At 35.9% G+C, this 10,557-nt stretch overlaps 1 pseudogene; it reads right to left on the bottom strand.

Annotated features, from left to right (window-relative positions):
- Positions 1-4,610: 4,610 nt before the first annotated feature.
- On the bottom strand, positions 4,611-10,017 carry LOC149802595 (uncharacterized; annotated as a pseudogene).
- Positions 10,018-10,557: the final 540 nt, after the last annotated feature.

Below are 10,557 nucleotides of genomic sequence, written 5' to 3'. Positions count from 1 at the left end.
ACACCTATCTGTTTTGTGATGACGTAAATTAATAATTTATAGTTATGTTGACACTTCAAAAGGGGAGATAAAAGCACCAGGTGATGAAAATGTCATATCATTTTCTTTAATCTCATTGGAGTGCCATTTTAGCGCTTACAACGCAGGTAACTCATGGTGACGCTGGAAAAAAATTAAACATTTTACCTCTCACAACAATGGCATTTATGAATATTTGTACACGATTGTAATCAAATGTGGCCTAGATATAGGTAATACTGAAACGGCGGACTTTAATGCAGACACATGAAACATGTTACGTGACACGAGTAGCACACCGCTCCTTTGTAGTCTAATATTGTGCAGTGCCCGAAGGAAGATATACTTGGCTTCGAACCAAGTATGTCAAATAATGATGAAGGTCATTTGCGTCTTCTCAGTGGAAGGATTTGCATGTATCTCTTTTATCGTATCACCTTTCAGAATCATGCCAGTTCTTGTCAAGTAAGCAAATTAATTTATTAGTAGGGGGAATGAGTAGAATTACTTCTGATTAATTGAGGTAAGCTTACTGTTATCCAGCAAATGGTTTTTAAAAATACTAGTGGCTGACACGTTATCCGTTATAATTTATCCGTGAAGGCACCTAATGGTAAGTATCTACCCCATGAAACTACGTCTGCAACTGAAAGACAGCCACGAAACAATTTATAAAGTGTTAGGTTTACATAAATTTGGAGTAAGACGTCCACGGATCGATTCTTTGAGGCATCGTTTATCTATGTTCTCTTGCTCACTATTGCACTGTCACATACGGTTTCTTGTGGATTTGTGGATAGACATTTCAAGCATTAGCTGTGGGTACGCCTTCGCTCTCCCGTTAATATTATCCAGCATTTGGATGATTGGTCGATTGTGGATTTTACGGTGCACCAAGATTATAATACTATATAGAACCACAGAAAAGGTTATGTGATAAATCTGTGTGTATCAGACAAATATATTACCAATACTTTCTGTTGTTTTAGAATCAATAGGGTGTTACATAAACAAACGACCTTCTGATTTTTGAAAGGTCAATTTTTGTATTTTCATGGCTAAAAGATATTCTAATATCAAAGTTAGCAGTGGCAGTTAGTTTATTCTGGTATAATGTTTTCTATCTCTGCTGGAAATCAGACTCAAAAGCGGGATTTAATGAGCTGAATCTTAATTTTGGGCATCTTTTTTTGGGGCATCTTAATTTTAAGCATTTTAATTTTGGGCATCTTTATTTTGGGCATCTTAATTTCGGGCATCTTTATTTTGGGCATATTCTCAAGATAACGTTTCTCTACGATGTGATAGAGGTGGCTCACTCGCTTTAGCCAAAAGGCTCTAACTTGGGAATGTCGTAAACGCTCCCAAAGCGAGTCGCATCGCTTGATGCTTGATGGTGAATGGGGTCAAGCATCAGGCCTAACCACAAACAACATACAGATAATGTAGTTTGGATCTAATAAAGGTTATGTTTGGATTAAAAACAACGTTTCCATCAGCAAACCAGCCAGTGTGCTCGACTACTTTGTTTGGGAACAATATTTGGCTATTTTCAATATAACACTAATGAACCTTATCTAATAATAATTCTTTCCATCTTGTCTAAATTGTGATTTCCTATAGACGCGACAATGAACTTTTCAAAGACCCATTCGATAAGGCATTATTGTAACGGACAAGATCATATGATTCGGCCCACAAAAAGAACAGCAGACATCCGTCCCCAGTGGTTAGAGAAACAGTGTGGCAGATAATATGAAGCCCAATACTACTAGTAGAATACCGATTGGATGTGGACCTCCAAAATGGCAGCAAACCTCTGGCCCCAGGGGAAATGCATGCTCGAAACACCATGTTAATGAATCTTTTAGACTTCTGAAAGGATGTGACTGTTCTTATCATCTTTTCAGTAAGTTTAAAAGTCTAGATAAAAGGAAACCAGAGGATCCCATGTGATAATACTGGAGACCTCCTAAACGTCCAGTACTTCCAACCCCTCCATAAATATGATTGACACAGTAATACCTAATTGATTATGTTTGAATGCAATTTTTTTATGAGATAAGTCTTCTATTTAAAGAATACATCTGTTTGCATTCATAAGACCTTTTCAAACGAGAAAATTAGAGTTAGTCTAAAGACTGTCCTAATCTGAAACAATTTGTTAAAGAATACCGACAAGACCTTTGCAGGAGTGTCCATTTTTATCGATGACAAAACCAATCACGGTAAATTAATTCTCAGTACTACACTACAGGTTGTCGCAATCCGTGGTGTCCAAACAGAAAACGCGTACACTTTGCTCAGTATGTATCTCTTCATGCATTTGATATAATTAATCGATTTTGGCCATGTTATTGAACATTTGCCAGCTGCTTTTGTTTTACTAGGCGACTTCAACGACCAACATACACATCGGACTGCAAATATATCAAAGCCTATAGAACGAAAATAGCAGGGCTTTGTTTCAAAGCTCAATCTAGATAATTGTAATAATATGACGTATACATCAAAAACACTATGATCCCGCTCGTCCCTAGATCTGACAATTTGCGATCACCCGTTTTACTTGACTTCTGTTGTAAAGATAACACCTATGTGGCAGTATCCATTCAACTATACTTAAAAAGAACTTTACCCAAGGCCGGAGACGGAAACTGAACGAGACAGGATTGGGGATATTTTGATTCCCTCTGCGAATCAAAATTGACAGCTGATCGTCTCGTAAACGTAGTTGATCTGATACCTTTATTTACGTGCATACGTCAGGTTATTACGGATATGGTTATCAAAACCTTTGGCATTTGCTAAACATATCAGCAAACCCTGGTTTGATTGAAAAACAATTGGTCACTTCAATTAAGATATTTCAAACATATTGGCCTAAACATTCTCCAATAGATCATCACCAGAAAACTATTAATTGATGAAGATTACACTTAACCTTTTCTCACAGAACTACAAGACTCTCTTGATCTAGCAGCTCATGACACTTCAGCAAAAGCATATTATATCCACTATGAACTTCTGAAACACCAGCCTGATACAATTTGGGAAGCTGGTCACTTTCTGTCATCCTGGCTAGAAACAACAGTCATGCGAAGACATAAATCTTAAAATGACCATATCGAACATTCTAACTATCGTTCATTATCACTGACAAGATGTATTTAAAAGACCATGGAGAATACTTGGAAATGAGAGACATTTTTGGTATCTTGAATCCAACAAACTGTTGCAAGAATTTTAATCTGGACTCAGACGCCTGAGAAGCACAATCTAGTATATAGTGATTCTTGAAACATTCGTCAGAAAAAACTTCGTATAGAAAGAACCATTGTATCCATCGTTTTTGCCTAGGAAAAAGCTGATAATACCACTCAGGCCGCAATTAAAAATATCTTTGTTTCCCCTTACCCTATCCAACAATTTGAAGTTGGGTAGGTAGGTAGGCTAATAATTTTTTTTCTCATGAAATTCATGACACTATAAACTGACACATAGGAAACAGAAAAACGATAAATTCAACTTTAATAATAATACTGAAATACAGTAACTCATGAACTGAAATACAGTAACTTGTGAACAAGTTTAAAATGTTTTATAGACTAGATTAGTTTTTGATAAGGGCTATTCCAATAAAAATACTCCCTGCAGGCATTGGCCAGGGTACCAATTTAACAGATTTACTCAAATTTTGAAACATATATTAAATGAGAGTAATTTCAATGAAATATAAAGATACACATGTAAAGGTGCAAGAAGTGTTTTTTTCCGAGTTTTTGAGGAGTGTTGGGTTAAGGTAGATATTTGCTGGAATAACCCTTAGTATTTTTTCTGACTAGGTCAAATGTATAAAAATGTTTTAAAATAATTAATAAAAGTATTTTAAAAGTCTTGAGTATTCTTTCTGACTAGTATCATTGGGTTCAATATATAATGAGACTTAACATATTTGCAAGACCTGTCAAAATGCACAAATATAAAGTTAGACATTGAATAGTGTCTCAAATATGCAGAAACATGTCAATAAAGTAATGTCAGAACACTAAATACATGTAGAAATCTAACTAACAAAAAAGAAACAAACAATGCAAAACATCATTTTAAATGTCACTAAGAGCTGCTGGTTAGTTTTTAACTGGGTTTCGTTTTGGAATGTCCTTTCCAGATGCTAAACATTGCTGGCACACTGGTAGAACAGTACGGAATCTTCCAGTCATTTCCTGGGATTTTTCTGCTCCTATGGCTCCACAATGAGCACAAATATCTGGTCTGCCAATGTTGCTGGCATAGTATGGGAATTCAATGTGTACAGCACAAGACAATTGTAGTCTTACAAACAATTTTCCCTGTAGGATGTCTCCTAAAATATATTAAATAGAACACCAATTATCCAAAATTGAACTTTAATGTCCGAAGGTGACTAGACATGATACACAACAAATAGCATATAGAACCTGAAACTAAATCTGTAAATAATTATCTTTATAAACACAGAGAAACTAGTAAAAAAAGATAAATGAGCAACTTGGACTTCACTAAAAATTGGGAGCATGGACCAGGAAACAGGAATACTTGTAAAGTAATATTCACATTAAAATTTTAGTGCAATGGCTAGTACTAAGAGAAAATCACAGTTAAAAAAAGCAATATCTGACATGAAAGAGCATTAAAAACTATCTGGGCTCTCTGACAGTGTCAGACATGATTCTAAATCAAGGTAAGAGTCAAACCGCATTCAGTATGTGAAGAGTGTATAGGTATATTTTTGAATAAAGTAATAAGGACTTGGATAAAAGTATAAAATATTAAATCATTAGAACTTACCATCAGGTGTGATAACAGAACCACAAGTATAGTCGTATTTCTCCAAAGTATGTGTCAAAGCTCTCTGGTCTCTTGCTGTTAGTTTCGTCTTAGCGTATATGCATCGTGGTTTTAGACACTCACAGCAGTTAACAGTTTGTCTAACATTCTGTCCCACAAGAATACTGTTTTTACAACCCTGTAAAAAGAAACATAAATATCATCACTTGTGTTTTAAGTGTTGTGTAGTGACATGCCCTCTATTTTGTAACTTATTATGTTACAAGGGGTTCTATTAAAGTTGCAGTTTCTTAAATAACTTTTTTATATACATGTGTTGTTATTATTGCACAATTTATAACTGTTAAATCAATACTTTATAAAACTTCTATATTTTAATAAGATTTATGAACATCCTTACCTGTTGTTCTTGTGCCACAGCAGCTACAGTTTGCTTTAAACTAGACGGCCTGTCCTTATCTGTAGTTTCTTTACCAAGCAGTTCATCAAATGGCTTGTAATGCTGTCCAGTTATGTCTAATATGGGGTCTGGTAACCACGCCCATTCCCTCTCTGGAGTAGGACAGCAACCCTCATCATGACATCTTCTGATCTGAAAGGAGTAATGGCGTTCACGGCAGTGATCAGCTGTAATAAAATACCAAGAGACATGAAAATCTTTTATTTAATAGAAAGGGCTGACATGCAGGGACATTTAACACATCACTTTTGAAAATGAGCCAATAAGTTTAAACTAAGGACTAAATTATGTTTGAGTTATGTTTCATATGAAGAAAAAATGAGAAAATGCACAATGAACGGGTTCCTGGCATAATGTTTAAGAGTAGTGCCCTGGGCCATTAAATTAATATTTCAAAATAATTTCTGTCGACTTACAAAGACAATTTGTATGCAATGTTATTCTATTTTTAAAATTTGTGTATATCTGTAAATAAATCATGATTTATCTGTCAATGTTGAGTTTTTATAATGTAGAAGTCTAACAAATCGGGAGAGCTGCATGTCCACTTTCAGTTTGGAATTATAAAATGCTCTGACACTCACCCTTGAAATTACGGACAGACTGACAAGATATTGCAACTTCAACCCTGGCACTTTCTGAGTGTCGCAAGCAATAAAAATGTTCTGTAGATCTCTGTACTTACCAATAAATTTTTTCAGCTGTGTTGCATGGCTAAGTTGCTGCTGCTGATACTTTCCAACTTTGATGGCAGGGTCTATAAGGGTCACTTCAGCTTCAGCCATTTCAACATCAGCATCCTCTGCTGCTTTAAATACTTTGAAAGACTTTTCCTTACGTTGGACTCTCTCTGTTCTTGAGGACAGGGTTTTGATCATAGGTTGAACTGACTGTAGCCATTCTGTTTTAATTTGATTGTTTTTTCCAGCTTTTGTTCTGATTTCATTCATACTTCCGCATGTTTTCAGAATTGTTTCTACATCAGATGAGGCAAGCTCTCGTGCAAGTGCAGTGTTTTGGAAGGCAATGTTGAGAAGTGACATAATCCGCTCAGCCGGATTAGTCCAAGAGTGACCTGGTGCAGTTCTGCAGGCAACTAAGAATTCTAACCGGAGTCTTCTGAATAAAACAATCAATGACAACTTTACTGCTCCATATGTGACCCGATGGTCAGGACCACCATCTGTGTACATAAATAAAGCTGGTTTGTTCTCATTTTTAGCTTTCAGAATAGTTTCAAGCTCTACTATGTGACGGAAGGGGGTGCTTGCCTGGAAGATACTATCTTTGAATGTAACCGAGACTTGTCCCCTGTAGAATGTTTCTGTTGCATCACCTGGAATATCTACATCAAGTACGACAGAAGGAGTAAGTGAGCCTTTGCTCTGCACATCATGATCAAGACAGGAAAGTACTGAATTCATCGGAACTATGGATTTCTTCCCTCTTACCCCTGTTGAGGTGAAGAGATCAGGTTCTCCAAAGTCCAGCTTAGACTTGTCGTCCATACACACAAAATTACTAATGTCTCTAAATTGTGTTGCATATGCTCTACAATATTTAAAAAGAGCTGAACAGTAGTGATCATCTTGGTGTTGTGCACGAAGTTGCCTGGTCTGTACTTTCAATCTAATAGGTACTCTACCTTTGTATAACTTGGCTACATTTTGATGTGCATTTTTTGGAACAAATGCTAGTAGGACTGATGACTCACTGGGAATATTGGTTCCTTCTGGTACTTTACTTTTCACCTGCTCTATCATATCCCTAACAGACAAAAAACGTGAAATATGCTCTGTATTGTGTCTCCTCTCATCTGCAGCAACCATGTCCTGAATCTCCTTTTCAAGGGTCTGAAAAAATACATCGAAAGTGTCATTAGGTCTACCCTTATTTAAGTGACGTAAATCTACCACAAGATCAGGATCAATCCCCAAAACAGAAAGACGTACTCGGTTATCTATTTCCTTATTTTGATCTGCTGAAGCATCATTTGTAAAGGTTGTGTAGATAGACCGCAAAATGTGTGGAGGTATAATGGTTCCAGCAATATTTCCGTAAGCATTGAAGAACTCCTGTCTCATTTGTCTTGTGTGATATTCAGGCAGTTTACTGCGTAAGCTGTGCAAAACTTGGTTGTCTCTCATAAACATTTCCGAAGAAGACATCCCATCTTCAGGAATTCTCCAGATAAAAGAAATCGCCCCAATCCCTCCACCAGGGTCGTACCTTAACATATGTACTGGTATGGTCAAAGTTTCTCAAAATATCTAAATCGTTGTTCTGGCCCTTTAAATGGTTCATTTAAATGCAAATCTTCATCAAAGAAGAGAGGTTGAAACATTGCCATCTGAGATACCTGACCATCCAATCGACTGTAACATGGTAGGATTTCATCTTGTCTAGGACGATGTGCAATGGAGAGATTGGAATCAATCTGACGAACTGGATTCATTTGTAATTGTCGTGATATCTGTTTTTCATTTGCTTTTTCTAAATAATCTGCATAAGACTGTAAACATCCAGTTAAGGTTTCAATGTCACCTCTTATGGTCCAATGCTGTGTAAAAGGTCTTGAGATTAGCCTGAATAAACACTGGACTTGTAACTTCAGATCTTTTGCAGTAAGCTGTGGACGTTTTTGCTTCTTTCTTTTATAATCATTAGCACCATCAAACTTTAAAAACCTGTAAAAAGGGTAAGTTACAACAAAATTACTGAACAAGGATAATCAATCTCTGACAAATGTCACGGAAAAGTAAAGTAAGCAAAATGGAGGTTACTACATGTACATAATGGAGAAATTGACAACCGCAATGGTCCTGACTTTGTACAGGCTTAAATGAAACCGTGGAAGGTTGAACCAGATTTTATGGTGCTATGAAACCACCCTCTTCCATCGCAATATTAGGGTTGGGTAGCAACACAAAAGAAATAAAAAAGTCAAGTGTTCAACCAATTTTTTAAATCTTATGACATTGAACCTTTATTTTAATCAGCTTACCAAATATTAAAAAGTCTATGTCATATTTTCCTTTAACGTGAGATAGTATTGCTTGCTCAGTTTTATCATTGAAAATCAAAAAAAAAAAAAAAAACTATGGACATTAAGACACTTACTATATTAAATTTCTCTAGAATTATGTGTTGCAGGAATGTTTGTAATAAATATACATTGAATAAAGATTAATCTTTTACTTCAATTTAATATTATCAAAGATAAACACCTCTCCGGGATGTGCTTGATTCTTGTCAGGTGGGCCGCTCTCTCTTCTATTGTGGACATGTTGCCACTTATGTACCACAAAGCATTTACTAGCACCAGGACTTGTTCAGATATACTCTGGTGGGACATGCTTCCAGGAAATTTGTCTCCACATTCTATCATATCTTTGACTATGCCGTTAAACAACTCATCTTTAGCTGAAAAAATGGAATAAAAAAAACCTTTCACTGAGATGGAATGGCCAGCTTTACTGATAGATAATATTAAATGAGATATGAGATGTGGAATAAGTGTACATGGCACACAAAAAACAGACAGCAGTCTTCAATGTGACACCAGTTACTGTTGGCTGTCTTGCAATCGTGCCCCATGGCAGATAAAATTCAAAACCTTGAATCTAATATCAACAAACGGATTTCATAATTAATAGACTTTAACACTGCCATATTCATTATGCACTGCAGGTATCAAAATAATGTTTTAATCATGTTTATGTATGTCTTTAATGTTTTTATTGTCTGCTTTTGTTTTGTATGTTATATATGTATAGCTTTTGCTATATTGTGTATGCTCTGTGTTTATTGTCGGTCAAAGCTTAAACATTTGTACTTGACAAACAGACTTTAAATATATTATTAGGAAGGCAGTAAAAATTCTAGAAAGATTGCAGTTGTCAGAGGGTGCATGAATTCATTTCTAATAACTGTCAGACAGATGTTTGAAAATAACATTATTTCATATAAAAAAAATTGTTTATACCAGTGAAACGCTCAGCATTTGTGTCCTTAAGTTGTGGTAGCTTTGTTGCCACGGAAGTAGACATTAAAACAGAAAAGGCAGTCCGTGCAGGTGGTGCTTGTTGATTTTCTGTACTAGTAGTAGTTGAGGAAACATCATCCAACCCAACACTTTCATCACGGGTCACCGTAAATGTAACATATTTCAGTCGCTGATTAAACTCTTTCACCACATGCAGACCTTCGTGAAGGTCTGGATGAAAAGTCATCGTTCCATCCAGTTTGTCTGATAAACTGACGTTCAGTACATCTGCTTTATGAGGGCGAAAGTCTGTATCATTGGTAATGTCGTGATATACATCATCCCATGTACACTCCGTTGAGTATTCTAGTATTCTGTTGTTACAAATTTTTTTGTTTGATTTCCCGCATTTCGCGATTACGCTTACACATATAATGAAATCTTCTTCGTATTTTCTTTTGCCGGCCATGCCGGTCATGATGCTTTTCCTATCTAATTTAAACACCTTGCAACAAACGTTTTTCGCGCGCTAGTGACATCGATTTTGTTGACTGCATGAAAATACGGATCGCACAACGAAACGAAACGAAAAAACGAACTTTTGAACAAAACGAAAAAAAAAAAAAAAATACTATCGCAAATTTTTCAAAAAATTTTTTTCAGTCGGCGGATTTTAAGAGGGTCGGTCGGGTAAGGGGAAACAAACTTAATTTTAATTTTGGCCTCAAGGACGGTATAATGAATGATCTTTCACTCTAGTTCTAATGGGAACCCTGCTTACTTTTATAACAAGTGTTTTTAAAAAGATAGAAAATTCTGCGTTCCATACCTTCTGAAAGCTATCGTCAGGATACGGTGTACCTCAAGGCAGTAGATTGTCACTAATCCTTTTGAAAATTTAAATTAACATGATAGTAAAAGCTTTTTGATCTGATGTGCATGATAAGTATGCATACGATTGAATGTCATCTACAAATCTGCCTCAACAGCGTTAAATCTATAGTTAAAAAGAAAATTTTCCAAATATATAAGAGGTTGTAGGCTCTTCTCTATATCACATACAATTAATGATGATCCAAAACTCCATAATCATGGTTCTTTTATCCTTGTAATCGAGGAGAACAAAGTTTTAGGAGTTATTTTGTTTTACTGTAAGCTAAGGTGCGTCCACATATTAGTTACGTCCTTCATTTATGCGAATCATGACAAATGCAGACTGGGGATCAGGCAAAAAGGACTTATTTCAGGTAGATAAACTTTAGTA

Source organism: Sinohyriopsis cumingii, chromosome 3, assembly GCF_028554795.1.
Source record: "Sinohyriopsis cumingii isolate HCF-2022 chromosome 3, ASM2855479v2, whole genome shotgun sequence".
Classification (NCBI taxonomy): domain Eukaryota; kingdom Metazoa; phylum Mollusca; class Bivalvia; order Unionida; family Unionidae; genus Sinohyriopsis; species Sinohyriopsis cumingii.
Note: the sequence above shows the minus strand (reverse complement) of the source record. Positions and strands in the feature narration are given on the sequence as shown.